The 16,081-nt window shown below is 41.5% G+C and overlaps 1 pseudogene; it reads right to left on the bottom strand.

Annotated features, from left to right (window-relative positions):
• Nucleotides 1–835: 835 nt before the first annotated feature.
• On the bottom strand, nt 836–4,356 carry LOC119279151 (annotated as a pseudogene).
• Between the last annotated feature and the right edge of the window lie 11,725 nt (nt 4,357–16,081).

The following is a 16,081-nucleotide window of genomic DNA, read 5'->3' as shown; positions in this document are numbered from 1 at the left end:
ACTGGGTAAGAACACCGCAAGATTGAACCCAAAGCTAAGCACTTCTCCCATTGCAAGAAAGGTCAATCTAGTAGGCCAAACCAAACCGATAATTCGAAGAGACTTGCAAAGATAACCCAATCACATAAAAGAATTCAGAGAAGATTCAATTATTATCCATAGATAAACTTGATCATAAACCCACAATTCATCGGATCTCGACAAACAGACTGCAAAAAGAGATTACATCGAATAGATCTCCACAAGAGAGGAGGAGAACATTGTATTGATATCCAAAAAGAGAGAAGAAGCCATCTAGCTAATAACTACGGACCCGTAGGTCTGTGGTAAACTACTGACAACTCATCAGAGGGGCAAGGATGTTGATGTAGAGGACCTCCGTGGTCGATTCCCCCTCCGGCAGAACGCCGGCGAAGGCTCCAACACTACAAGAAATATGTCAACTTGTGACTAGCACTATTGGTCATTGAATGGTCACTGTTTTTAATTTGTGACCTTTTTGTGACCAAAAACATAAGGTCAAAAGCTCGCAGTCGTAAACTGGCTATAGCGACCTTTCTTCTGGAATGGTCATAGACGTTTATGACCAAAATACATCTACTGTGGCGTTTTGGTCACTAGCAACCTCCCTAGGCCACGTAGGCATCCAGCGTGGCAATCTGATGTGGCACAAGATTCAGCCCGGTCCAATTCGATTTTCTACATGGGTCTAGCCCAACAATTCGGCCTTTTTAATGTATTTTTACCTTGTTAATTTTCCCTAGGCCATGCAGTCTTTTACAATCTACTGGTTTTTTATTTTTGTCCTTTTTTGCCACTGGTCCCACCAATCAGATTAGTCCCACTTGTCATGCTTATCACAAAATTGATCCCACACATCCCAAATTTCAAAATCTGTCAAACAACCATTATAACTTGTCAGGTTTCCATTTCACGGGTATTCAAAGCACATACACAATCATTGTTTCGAATAGACCAGAGAGCAAATGAAATTGGTCCCAAACAATACTGCATTAATCTATTACAATCGTTACAGTATATTACAACCCAGATATGCCTCCTACTGCCTACAACTGCAACACATAATATGCTACTCTTTGCTGATATGCTTCATAGCTTCAGACATGGATTCACGCTTCACCTATGCAAAAAATAAGAATGAACATATAAGAATAAGAACAGGTACAGAACATCAAACAGTAGCCAATGAGGGATCCAATAACTTATAATCAAGAATTGACAGCAAATGCCATGTACATAAATAATATGACTAACACTAACCAGTATGCGTTCATGGAGTGACTAAAATTTTCTCACTAGCTAGGAATTTTTTTTGGTATATAATATACTGACATGTCAAACTCTCTAAATTGATCATAGAAATGAAAACTGTAATAACAAGTTTTAGAATCCAGGCATGTCAAATTTTAAGCACCGCACCAGCAGAATAGATCTAACAAACCAGACCATGATCATCATGCGCATCAGGATTTATGGTTCTAGCAAAAGAGTAAAGAGATGGACATACACGCATCAAGCATACCAGCTACAACATCACCATTCTCGTGACCACAGACATCACCATTCACTAATAATTCCCATTGGGAGATCAAACTATGCATCCAACAAGCTACAGCAATAGGGAATGCAGAAAAATTTATGACCCGAGATGACGAATCAACTGGGTACATCTCAGTTTAAACAACCACGGCGAGACAACAACCACATACTAATGCGGCGAATCAAATCTGCACGCAGGAGCAGCGCTGTTCGTGGCATCCACATGAGGTCGCGCAACAACAAGAACATGGTGCATGACAGCAACAGACCTAGAGATCTAGGACAGAGAGAGGGGGGAGCTTACACTTGTGGATGCGGGCGACCGGGTAACCGCACGAGGAGCAGGTGCTCTTTTGGAGGTGGAAGCTGCGGTAGCCGCAATGGATGCAGAATTGAAGAGGGTCCTCATGTAGCAGTAGCAGCAGCAGCATGAAGAATTGAAGACCGACCAACAGAGCCTGCAATGCAAACAGAGAGGCATGAGGAAACTGAATCCAATCACATCAAATCAAATCGAGCTGCTGCACCTTGACCTTGAGGAAAACAAACCTCATCTCATGTCATCTCAGGGAAGAATAAGAAGAAAAATATATGGCTGCTGCTCCATGACCATGACCCTGAATTGTTGCTGCTGCACCAGATCAAGGAAGAAGAAGACCTGCAAAAAAGCAATAACTAGCAATGCACAAGCATGAATTCATGGAAGGACGGATGCAAGGCCAAACATCCAGCATACTATTTCTTAATGCCCCAACTACTTAAAAAACCATGGTAGTTCTAACCATATTAAATTAAAGGACAAAGTGAAGTCATGATATTGAGAGTTCCATCTTATAAAGCTTTCTGTTTAGCATATCCTAAATCACAGTCTATCTACCAATATATGAACTCTTTAGTTTTCAGAACCGAGGCTCACATATTTGGGCTGATTTGTACACTGTATTTTCAGTATTTTTTTTACTTGAGACAAACTAAATGCTAACATCAGTGACAACAAGACTTGAACAGAAATAGCTATTGAAGAAACACATTTATAAGATAGAATGAAAATGATTTACACCACAACATATAGTTCACATGTACTGGAGCTAGAGACTACAGAACACACATAATCACACATATCTGAATAGGGTACTACTCCATGGTTCAGGTTACACAAATAAACAAAATTATACAAGCGACTAGACTAGTATCACAGATCTACAGAGTAGTACTAAACAGCTAAAAATAAGTAGTAGAAGTAACTAGTACAGGGAGCAAGTACTCCTTTCATTCACTTTAAACTGAGACAACTGAAAAGGAGTACTCCTTTCATTTAATTTACTTTAAACTGAGACTACTAAAAAGGAGTACTCCTCTCTTGAGAAGTTGATGTAAATGAAATCCAGGAGTATGTGAGAATATGGCCATTTTTATTTCTTTCTGTAAGCTTTATCTTCAGTGCCCTGTAATCACCAAAAGGCAATATCAGAAATTATCTGGTAGGCTAATAATATCAGAAAGCTTGGTAGCGACTGCAAATACCTGCAGTGTTCGGTCTTCCAGGCCTTCTTGTTGTTGCCGCTACTGCATGAACATTAAGTAACAATCTGATCAACATACACAGAGTATAAATTTGACCTTGTAAATGAAATGTTCTGACATCAAATAGCTCCATTCTACAACTACACAGACCCTGGACTAACAGTCTTAAACACAACACTGTCCAGATTAAACAAAACCAGCGCCAGTCTACACTGTTATGGTCTCGAGATCATTGATAAATTACTATCCACACATGAGCCAAAGACATGCACATGATTACCAAGAGTTTCTGATGATAAGCATAGCACCCTACAAAAAAAGAACTACCTACTGGCAAAGTATAAAACATGAATCATATAGTATAAATGAATCAAGAAAACAAGAACTGACAATGAGAACTGCATACTAATGCACTAGATGATCAACATCAAGCGTAGTATATTCACATAAGTTTGCTTATTCAGTAAATTATTGTATACAAATAGCTTCAGTTGAAACTTATAGAAAGATTAAGCACTTTCAACTGCCAGATCTAGACCCATAGTCTGCATGTTGCAATGTGACATTCCTAGAAGCATACAGTTACAGAACAGAAGCAATTTTAGTTACCCAGGTACCCACGACACAACCCCACTACATCTTAAATGCCTACTGCTAATCAATAATCCAAGACAAGAATTAACGCAATAGACATACATGTATGGTAAGGTCACAGAAACAGGGGCAAAGCTAGTGGTTTGCTTAATCCTGGTTCAGTTACTTACACAGTTAAGGGGAAAGAGAAAATGAAATTTGTTATCCTACATGTACAATTCATACCAACCATGCGATTTCTTTAACACCAGGACAGACAGTTACAGGAACAAGAGCTTGCTCCTGACTGCATGTGACGATCAATCTAACTAACTACGTGCTCACTTGCATCAGTTCTATGACTACACAGCTACCATTGCTTGTATAATCTGCATGCAGGAAAAAGGTACTCCTCTCGCAGAGCACACACCATCCATCCAATAAACACAAGAGGCTAGATCCTATCGCCCTTCCAGATTTCACACGGGCACACAACAGCCTCCGCAAAAAATGATCTAGGGCGCCAGATCTCAACTGGCGCATGGAAATCAAACGCCTAGCGAATAAGCCGCCAGATCCCACACGGATCGAGAGATGAAGGAGGGGAAGGGAACAGGGGGGCTCACCGCCGTCGCCCATGAGGAGGAGCTTGATGAGGTAGTCGTAGTCGGCACGAGCCCTGGCCGGCAGCACCACCATCACGCCTAACTCCCGGGCCAGTCAAAAAAACCGCGGCGAAATTAAAATTAGATCAACACGGCGAATGGGAGGCGAGGCAAATGGCGTGACGGACATAGCGAGGCGGGGACGGCATCACGCGCGCGCGTGCTCTGATGCGGCAGCGGCGGTGGAGCAGAGAGCCCCGCGGGCGAGGGAGGCAGAGGAGCATCAGAGGAGGACCTCGGGCTTCTCTTTTGTTGTGCGCGAGCGTGGAGTGGCGGCGATGCGAGAGCCCCGCGGGCCACGAGGTTGGTCAAGGACAAGGGAGACGAGGGGAGAGTGAGGGCGGCGGCGGAGGTGGGTGGCGGGGAGGTTCTGAGGGGTGGGTGGCGGCGATGAGGGGGATCTACATCGGGGGAGAGGGGGGGGGAGAAAGAAATAAAGAAAGGAGGCGGGGGTGGATGGAAAACGGGGGAGAACAGAGCTAGGGTTTCGCCTCACGTGGGTTTGGTGGGGGAGGCGAGGGGTGAGGGCTGTCCTTGGATCCGGAGGATCCAACAGTGTTTCGTGCATGATCCGCGTGTCTGGTCCACGGACCAATCAGAACACAATACAACATTATGACCAATTAAATTGGTCGTGATAGATTTAAAAATAAGATGTTAAAATCATGTAAGCTATTTTATGACGATAGAAATTCTAAAAAATAAAAGACCTTCTCATTGTTTCACCAATTGTGAACTAGCTTTCAGGAAAATAACAAACATGGAATGGCAAACAATGTTGCCTAAGTAAGTTTTCATTTTCTTTGCACGAAAAAATTATTTTTCATTTTTTGAGTGCCCAAAATGAGTTTTTTTGTGAAGAACCTACCAAATAATTGTTGCAAAATTGGACCAAATCAATTTTCTAAAATATTAGGCCATATTTAATGCATAATTACCCAAATGGTTGGGTGTCAAAAGCTTTGATCCACCTCTCAGGAAAAAGACAAATTTCTGCCGATTCAGTTGGAAGCGGGTCAAATTTGAACTGTGGCTGCCTCATAGTTTGCTACTTATTTTTCCAAAAAATCATTTTTAGGTACAAAAGTATCTATTTAATCAGAGAAACACCAAAAGTTTTCCAAGATTCAACCACTAGCTAGGAACGATCAAGCCCGCCGTTTTGACCGCATTTTGAAACGGGCATAAAAAATTCAAAAAAAATCAAAAAATTGGAAAACCTTCGCATTGTGTCATCATATGTGACCAAGTTTCCAGTAAAAATAATAAACTTGTAATAAGCCAATTATTTTAAAAAAGTGTTCTCAGAATGAGCTATCATGCGTGAAGATTCATGGCTTTCAAGCCAAATGATCAACCTTAGGGCCACATTCATGGCATAGTTTGTTCAAATGATCTCATATTGTGCACAAGGGTGCATCTTGGCATTCCAAACAATGTTGCCTAAGGGATTTTTCATTGTCTTTGCATGGAAAATTCATTTTGCATTTTTCGAGTGCCCGGAATGAGTTTTTTTGTGAAGGACCTACCATATATTTGTTGCAAAATTGTACCAAATCAATTTTCTAAAATACTATGACATATTTTATGCACAATTGACCAAATGGTTGGGTGTAAAAAGTTTTGATCCACCTCTCGTGAAAAACACAAATTTCCGCCGATTCAGTTGGAAACGGGTCAAATTTAAACTGTAGCTGCCTCATAGTTTGCTCTTTATTTTTTCCAAAAATCATTTCTAGGTACATAAGTATCTATTTAATCAGAGAAACACCAAAAAAATTCCAAGATTCAACCACTAGCTAGGAACGGTCATTCCCGCCGTTTTGACCGCATTTTGAAACGGGCATAAAAAATTCAAAAAAATCAAAAAATTGGGAAACCTTCACATTGTGTCATTATATGTGGCCAAGTTCCCAGGAAAAATAACAAACTTGTAATACATCAACTATTTTAAAAAAGTGTTCTCAGAAACGAGCTATCGCGTATGGAGATCAATGGCTTTCAAGCCAAATGATCAATCTTATGGCCACATTCATGGCATGGTTTGTTCAAATGATCTCATATTGTGCACAAGGGTGCATATTGGAATGGAAAACAATGTTGCCTAAGGAAGTTTTTATTTTCTTTGGACGAAAAAACCATTTTCCATTTTTCGAGTGCCCAAAAGGAGGTTTTTTTGTGAAGGACCTCCCAAATAATTATTGCAAAATTGGACCAAATCAATTTTCTAAAATACTAGGACATATTTAATGCACAATTGACCAAATGGTTGGGTGTAAAAAGTTTTGATCCACCTTTGGTGAAAAAGACAAATTCCTGCCGATTCAGTAGGAAGCGGCTCAAATTTGAACTACAGCTGCCTCATAGTTTGCTATTTATTTTTTCAAAAAATCATTTCTAGGTACATAAGTATCTATTTAATCATAGAAACACCAAAAAAATTCCAAGATTCAACCACTAGCTAGGAACGGTCATTCCCGCCGTTTTGACCGCATTTTGAAACGGGCATAAAAAATTCGAAAAAATCAAAAAACTGGGAAACCTTCACATTGTGTCATTATATGTGGCCAAGTTACCAGGAAAAATAAAAAACTTGTAACACATCAATTATTTTAAAAAAGTGTTCTCAGAAACGAGCCATCGCGTATGGAGATCAATGGCTTTCAAGCCAAATGAACAATCTTATGGCCACATTCATGGCATGGTTTGTTAAAATGATCTCATATTGTGCAGAAGGGTGCATATTAGAATGGCAAACAATGTTGCCTAAGGAAGTTTTCATTTTCTTTGGAGGAAAAAACCATTTTCAATTTTTCGAGTGCCCAAAAGGAGGTTTTTTTGTGAAGGACCTCCCAAATAATTATTGCAAAATTGGACCAAATCAATTTTCTAAAATACTAGGACATATTTAATGCACAATTGACCAAATGGTTGGGTGTAAAAAGTTTTGATCCACCTCTGGTGAATAAGACAAATTCCTGCCGATTCAGCAGGAAGCGAGTCAAATTTGAACTACAGCTGCCTCATAGTTTGCTATTTATTTTTTCAAAAAATCATTTCTAGGTACATAAGTATCTATTTAATCAGATAAACACCAAAAAAATTCCAAGATTCAACCACTAGCTAGGAATGGTCATTCCCGCCGTTTTGACCGCATTTTGAAACGGGCATAAAAAATTCAAAAAAAATCAAAAAATTGGGAAACCTTCGCATTGTGTCATTATATGTGGCCAAGTTACCAGGAAAAATAACAAACTTGTAATACGGCAATTATTTTAAAAAAGTGTTCTCAGAAACGAGCTATCACGTATGGAGATCATTGGCTTTCAAGCCAAATGATCAATCTTATGGCCACATTCATGGCATAGTTTGTTCGAATGATCTCATATTGTGCACAAGGGTGCATATTGGAATGGCAAACAATGTTGCCTAAGGAAGTTTCTATTTTCTTTGGACGAAAAACCATTTTCAATTTTTCGAGTGCCCAAAAGGAAGTTTTTTTGTGAAGGACCTCCCAAATAATTGTTGCAAAATTGGACCAAATCAATTTTATAAAATACTAGGCCATATTTAATGCACAATTGACAAAATGGTTGGGTGTAAAAAGTTTTGATCCACCTCTGGTGAAAAAGACAAATTCCTGCCGATTCAGTAGGAAGCGGGTTAAATTTGAACTACAGTTGCCTCATAGTTTGCTATTTATTTTTTCCAAAAATCATTTATAGTTACATAAGTACCTATTTAATCATAAATACATGGTTTGGTGGCGATACGTCGAGGTTTGGGCGGTGGTCGAGGCCCCCAACTCTAGAGCGCGTAAACTCGCATGCCCGCCGCGTGGTCACCGCGTGACCGTGGCGTTGCCATGTGTTCTGGGCAGTCTAGGCATGTCTAGTGGGTTGGGCACTCCCCAGGTAGGTGCTAGGAAGAAAATTACAACATAAGGTTCTCACGAGGAGACCGATCGATGCTCAAACATGAATTAGCAGCCAAGTGTTTGATTAGCGGTACGGGAAATGTACATGGATAATGGGCGTGAGTTTTGGCTGAGGACGACCAGTTACTAAGAAGACCATCTTCACAAATTTTCAGCTCAAAAGGAGGAGCCTAGGTGGTACTTGCTTTGCAAACTACCTCACTGGACATAAATACGAATCTTGAAGCTCGGCTCAAAATAATGAATGGATTGAGCTGGAATTTGGTGGAGGATGGTTATTTGGGCATAGGAAAGCACTGTAGAAAATGGATACTATTTGGACATGCCAAAGTGGTACTTCGTTCACAAACTGTTGTTCTGAACAGAATAGGAAAATGAATATTTTTGAATTATTTTTGAACTAGGTAAGGAAGGTTTTTACATATTTGACAAACATATGACCCAAAGAATTTACGAGATTTTTTGGGAATTTTGGGAATGACAGAAATATAGGTTGCTTCACAACCTAGGGCAAAAACTGCCACATGGACATGACACATAGGCAAAACTGATGAGGTGGCGCCTAGTCATAGCAACCCACCACAATTTACAAGGCTATGACCATCTATATTGGTTGTTAACAACTAGAAATAAGGCAACGGACTAGCGTTGTTTGCTTTATAACCATTTCATGTAAGGAAATTACGACCTTTCTGACCAAAATGGTCGCAATGGTTTAGGGTTTGGAGCCCCCCGAACAGCTTTTGACCAATTGGTCTGAAATGGTCATAGATCTATGACCATTTCTTCTAGGGTCACTGATAAAAGGTCAGTAGTTGACATATTTCTTGTAGTGCAAGATGGGATCTCGCGGATACAGAAGGTTACGGCGGTGGAAATTGTGTTTGGGTTGCTCCCTGGATGTTTTCAGGGTATGTAGGTATATATAGGAGGAAGAAGTACGTCGGTGGCCGCCCGAGGGGCCCATGAGATAGGGGGCACGCCCTACAGGGGGGGGCGCCCTACAGGGGGCGCCCTCCTATCTCGTGGCTGCCTCGGCTGCTTCTTGGCTTGCACTCCAAGTCCTCTAGATCACGTTCGTTCCAAAAATCACGCTCCCGAAGGTTTCATTCCGTTTGGACTCCGTTTGATATTCATTTTCTTCGAAATACTGAAATAGGCAAAAAAACAGCAATATGGGCTGGGCCTCCGGTTAGTAGGTTAGTCCCAAAAATGATATAAAAGTGTAAAACAAAGCCCATAGACATCCAAAAGGGGTAATATAATAGCATGGAACAATCAAAAATTATAGATACGTTGGAGACGTATCAAGCATCCCCAAGCTTAATTCCTGCTCGTCCTTGAGTAGGTAAATGATAAAAAAGAAATTTTTGATGTGGAATGCTACCTAGCATAATTCTCAATGTAATTTTCTTTATTGTGGCATGAATGTTCAGATCTAAATGATTCAAAATAAAAGCTTATAAAACATAAAAATGATAATGCTTCAAAGCATACTAACAAATAATCATGTCCTATCAAAATAGCATAGCCAAAGAAAGCTTATCCCTACAAAATCATATAGTTGGGCCATGCTTCATTTTCATTACACAAAATACTCCCATCATGCACAACCCCGATGACGAGCCGAGCAATTGTTTCATACTTTTTAACGCGCTTCACCTTTTTCAACTCTTACGCAATACATGAGCGTAAGCCATGGACATAGCACTATGGTGGTATATGGTGGTTGTGAGGATAAAAAGGGAGAAGATAGTCTCACATCAACTAGTCGTATCAACGGGCTATATGGAGATTCCCATTAATAGATATCAATGTGAGTGAGTAGGGATTGCCATGCAACGGATGCACTAGAGCTATAAACATATGAAAGCTCAAAAAGAAACTAAGTGGGTGTGCATCCAACTTGCTTGCTCACGAAGACCTAGGGAATTTTCAGGAAGCCCATCATTGGAATATACAAGCCAAGTTCTATAATGAAAAATTCCCACTTAGTATATGAAAGTGACAACATATGAGACTCTCTATCATGAAGATCATGATGCTATTTTGAAGCACGAGTGTGGAAAAAGAGATAGTAGCATTGTCCCTTTTCTCTTTTTCTCTCATTTTATTATTCTTATTTTCTTTTTCTTTTTCTTTTCCCCTTTTTTTCTTTGGCCTCTTTTTTTTGGCCTTTTTCTTTTTTTTCTCATTTTTTTCTTTTTGTAAAGTCCGAAGACTCATCCCGACTTATGGGGGAATCATAGCCTTCATCATCCTTTCCTCACTAGGACAATGCTCTAATAATGAAGATCATCACACTTATATGGATTTACAACTCGAGAATTACAACACAAATCTAGAACAAGATATGACTATATATGAATGCCTCCGGCGGTGTACCGGGATATGCAATGAATCAAGAGCGACATGTATGAAAATTATGAAGGTGGCCTTGCCACAAATACGATGTCAACTACATGATCATGCAAAAGAGCAATATGACAATGATGGAATGTGTCATAATAAACGGAATGGTGGAAAGTTGCATGGCAATATATCTTGGAATGGCTATGGAAATGCCATAATAGGTAGGTATGGTGGCTGTATTGAGGAAGGTAAATAGAGGGTTCATGCTACCGGCGAAAGTTGCGCGGCAATAATAAAGGCTAGCAAAGTAAAAAAGATGAGTGTGCATATGTCCATGGACTCACATTAGTCAAAAAAGAACTCATATACTTATTGCAAAAGTCTACTTTGCCCTAGAAGCAAAGTACTACTATGCATGCCCCAAGAGGGATAGATTGGTAGGAAAAGACCATTGCTCGTCCCCGACTACCACTCATAAGGAAGACAATCAAAAGAGCACCTCATGCAACAAATTTGTCACACAACTTTTACCATACGTGCATGCTACGTGACTTGCCAACTTCAACAAAAGTATTTCACAATTTCATAATTACCCACTAGCATGACCCTAACATTACTACCTTTATATCTCAAAACAATTATCAAGCATCAAGTTGATCATAGCATCCAATTCTTTTTCTATGATAGTTTTTATTATACCCAACTTGGATGCTCATAATTCTAGGACCAAATTATAACCATAGCAAATACCATGCTGTTCTAAAATACTATCAAAATAATATAAGTGAAGCATGAGAGAATAGAAATTTCTTCAAAATTAAGACACCACCGTGCTCTAAAAGATATAAGTGAAGCACTAGAGCAAAAACTATCAAGCTCAAAAGATATAAGTGAAGCAAATAGAGTATTTAGCAAATTATAATCAAGTAGGCTTCTCCCAAAAGGTGTGTACAGCAAGGATGATTGTGGTAAACTAAAAAGCAAAGACTAATATAATACACGACGCTCCAAGAAAAACACATATCATGTGGCGAATAAAAATATAGCTCCAAGTAAAGTTACCAATGAACGAAGATGAAAGAGGGGATGCCTTCCCGGGGCATCCCCAAGCTTAGGCTTTTGGCTATACTTGAATATCTTGGGGTGCCATGGGCATCCCCAAGCTTAGGCTCTTGCCACTCCTTATTCCATAGTCCATAAAAGCTTTACCCAAAACTTGAATACTTCACAACACAAAACTCAACAGGAAATCTTATAAGCTTCGTTAGTGAAAGAAAACAAAACCACCACATAAGGTACTGCAATGAACTCATTATTTATTTAATTTGGTGTTAAACCTACTGTATTCGAACTTCTCTATGGTTTATAAACTATTTTACTAGCCATAGATGCATCAAAATAAGCAAACAACACACAAAAACAGAATCTGTCAAAAACAGAACAGTCTGTAGAAATCTGTAACTAACGCAAACTTCTGGAACTCTAAAAATCCTACCAAAATAGGAGGTTCTGAAAATTTTGCCTATTGATCAGCAGCAAAAAGAATCAATGCAAAATCACGTTTCTGTGATTTATTGAATTTTTTCTTGTGAGCGCAAAGTTTCTGTTTTTCAGCAGAATCAAATCAACTATCATCGTAGGTTATCCTATAGGTTCTACTTGGCACAAACACTAATTAAAAGATAAAAAACATCTAAACAGAAATTAGATGCAAGATTTATTACTAAACAGGAGCAAAAGCAAAAAAACATAAAGAAAAATTGGGTTGCCTCCCAACTAGCGCTATCGCTTAACGCCCCTAGCTAGGCATAAAAGCAAGATAGATCTTAGTGGTGCCATCTTTGACACTCAACTTTTTAATGGAGTTGTGCTCAGGTCCGGGAGGCTCTTTGCATTTCCCTTCATGCTCGGAGATCCTTTGATCCAAAGCATCCAACCACTTATTACAAAGTACAATCAAGTTATTCATGTGGTTGATACTCCCACCAATATTCTTAATTGGTTCAACAATTTTTTGCAATTCACAAAGTTTCTCTAAAATTTGATTTCCTTCAAGAGATAAGGATGATCCCTTTTTTACGGGAAGTACTCCTACAATCCCTTCTATAATTTCATAAGCGAAACTAGGATCAATTTCAATAAAACATCCATTTGCGACAAAATCAAGAAGTTGGCTATGGGATGGGGTTAACCCAACATAAAAATTACGCATTAAAATCTTGAAATCTCCTTCCACGGCACAACTGCGATAAGATTCTAACATCCTAAACCAAGCATCTTTTAAATTTTCTCCTTGTCCTTGCTTGAAGTGAAGAACTTCAAAGTCGGGAGACGAAGGGATAAAGACCGAGCTAGCCATGACGACAAGGTAAACGAACTAACACACGGGCAAACGGAAAAAGGCAAGCAAAAAGAGAGGAGTAGATTGGGAAAGAGAGGGCGAATAACATGGCAAGGGTGAAGTGGGGGAGAGGAAAATGAGTGGCAAATGGCAAATAATGTAAATGCGAGGGAGATGAGTTCGTGATGGGTACTTGGTATGTCTTGACTTGAGCGAAGACCTCCCCAGCAACGGCGCCAGAAATCCTTCTTGCTACGTCTTGAGCTTGCGTTGGTTTTCACCGAAGAGGAGAGGGTGATGTAGCAAGTGTAGCGTAAGTATTTCCCTCAGTTTTGAGAACCAAGGTATCAATCCAGTAGGAGGCTCCTCAAAATTCCCATGCACCCACACAAACAAACTGAGAACTCGCAACCAATGCGATAAACGGGTTGTCAATCCCTTCACGGCCACTTGCGAAAGTGACGTCTGATAGAGATAGTATGATAAGATAAATATATTTTTGGTATTTTATAATATAGATGCAAAAAGTAAAGATGCAAATAAAAGTAAATTGGAAGCAAATATGATAAGAGATAGACCCATGGGCCATAGGTTTCACTAGAGGCTTCTCTCGAGATAGCATAAGTATTACGGTGGGTGAACAAATTACTGTCGAGCAATTGATCGAAAAGCGAATAATTATGAGATTATCTAGGCATGATCATGTATATAGGCATCATGTCCATAACAAGTAGACCGACTCCTGCCTGCATCTACTACTATTACTCCACACATCGACCGACTCCTGCCTACATCTAGAGTATTAAGTTCATAAGAACAGAGTAACGCTTTAAGCAAGATGACATGATGTAGAGGGATAAACTCATGCAATATGATATAAACCCCATCTTTTTATCCTTGATGGCAACAATACAATATGTGTCTTGCAACCCTTTCTGTCACTGGGTAAGAACACCGCAAGATTGAACCCAAAGCTAAGCACTTCTCCCATGGCAAGAAAGATCAATCTAGTAGGCCAAACCAAACCGATAATTCGAAGAGACTTGCAAAGATAACCCAATCACATAAAAGAATTCAGAGAAGATTCAATTATTATCCATAGATAAACTTGATCATAAACCCACAATTCATCGGATCTCGACAAACACACCGCAAAAAAAGATTACATCGAATAGATCTCCACAAGAGAGGGGGAGAACATTGTATTGAGATCTAAAAAGAGAGAAGAAGCCATCTAGCTAATAGCTATGGACCCGTAGGTTTGTGGTAAACTACTCACAACTCATCGGAGGGGCAAGGATGTTGATGTAGAGGCCCTCCATGGTCGATTCCCCCTCCGGCAGAATGCCAGCAAAGGCTCCAAGATGGGATCTCGCGGATACAGAAGGTTACGGCGGTGGAAATTGTGTTTCTTTTGCTCCCTGGATGTTTTTGGGGTACATAGGTATATATAGGAGGAAGAAGTACGTCGGTGGCCGCCCGAGGGGCCCACGAGACAGGGGGCGCACCCTACAGGGGGGCGCCCTCCTATCTCGTGGCCGCCTCGGCTGCTTCTTGGCTTGCACTCCAAGTCCTCTGGATGACGTTCGTTCCAAAAATCATGCTCCCAAAGGTTTCATTCTGTTTGGACTCCGTTTGATATTCCTTTTCTTCGAAATACTCAAATAGGCAAAAAAACAGCAATACGGGCTGGACCTCCGGTTAGTAGGTTAGTCCCGAAAATGATATAAAAGTGTAAAATAAAGCCCATAGACATCCAAAAGGGGTAATATAATAGCACGGAACAATCAAAAATTATAGATACGTTGGAGACGTATCACGGGCCGCACCGCGGGTTCTCTCCGTGACTGGCCCGTTACCGGTCCGTGCCGGCACCATCCCGGTCCCGGACGAACCGATCGCCGTGGTCGTCTTCTTCTTAGGAGCCATGGCGATGAAGAAAAAACTAGGTCACCTGCTAGACCAGATCCTCACAATTGTGCGCTCCCCTACCTGGTGCGCCAAAGATGTCGGTGGGAAACGACACCTATGGGATCACTGGAATCCCTTCTACGGTTGTGGGGCGCGGGGATTGCGAGGAGAGCGGGACTAGCAGATGACACAAGGGAGATTTACCCAGGTTCGGGCCGCAAAGATGCGTAAAACCCTACGATCCTGCTTTGGTGGATGTATTAGTGTTCTTGGGTTCTCGAACTAGCTCTAGGTGTTGCAAGGTTTCAAAAAGCCAAATCCCTTCTCAGTGTGCCATGGGCCTCCTTTTATAGACGAAAGGGGTTGCCACAGTGGCACACAGGAGGTGGAAAGTGCTACAGCGTTGCGAGATTATCGATGGTGTTACAGGACAAGATGCATTTAATGTGAGGCTTAGGTGTCCCTTTGCTTTATTGGGGACGGGAGCAAGGCCCGTCCCGTCCGTCACCGCTCCTTCTCGCTTCGACACGCGCCCTGGTCTGCGGTGCATGCAGTGCCATGTAGGCAGGCAAGAACCTGAGGTGGCGCGGTGGTGGAGCCTCCACGAAGGGTTGCATGTTGCCATGCAGGTGCCTGCTCAGCTGGCTGGGTCGGTAGCCACATGCGAACAGCAGTGAGGACTTGGCTGGTGCGGGACTGGCAGTGGTCCTGCCAGTGCGCTTGGCGAGGGTCTCGTCGGGTGGCCTGGCAAGGGCCTTGCCGTGGCGCGCTAACCTCCCCGGCAAGGACCTTGCCGGGTGTCTCGTGGGTTTCTTCGGTGAGGACAGTTGCTATCCTCATTTGATCTTGAGCATTCTATGTCTTCACAAAGATCTGCATACCACCACGGAGGTGCCTCCCGAGCCCTGTCCAATGCATCTGTCTAGCGTTGGTGGGCCCAAGGGTGGCTCACTTTGGCTGGTGTGGGCGAGTTGCCCGGGCAAGGGTCTTACCGGGGCTGCTGAGGCTGCCCCGGCAAGGGTCCTTGCCGGGGAAACCTGCTATGCCTATCTGATCTTTGTGGCCTTGGTCCTTGTCGTTGCTCTGTTTGCCTTGTGGCTTCGGCTTCTTCCCCGTCTTCCCTTTCCTTCCACGTCTATGCGTGGTCGTGGCGAGAGGCTCTGACTGCCCGTGCACAAGTAAAGGGGTAAAAAAGGAGAGCCCCTACTTTTGTACACC

This window comes from Triticum dicoccoides, chromosome 3B, assembly GCF_002162155.2.
Source record: "Triticum dicoccoides isolate Atlit2015 ecotype Zavitan chromosome 3B, WEW_v2.0, whole genome shotgun sequence".
NCBI lineage: Eukaryota > Viridiplantae > Streptophyta > Magnoliopsida > Poales > Poaceae > Triticum > Triticum dicoccoides.
Note: the sequence above shows the minus strand (reverse complement) of the source record. Positions and strands in the feature narration are given on the sequence as shown.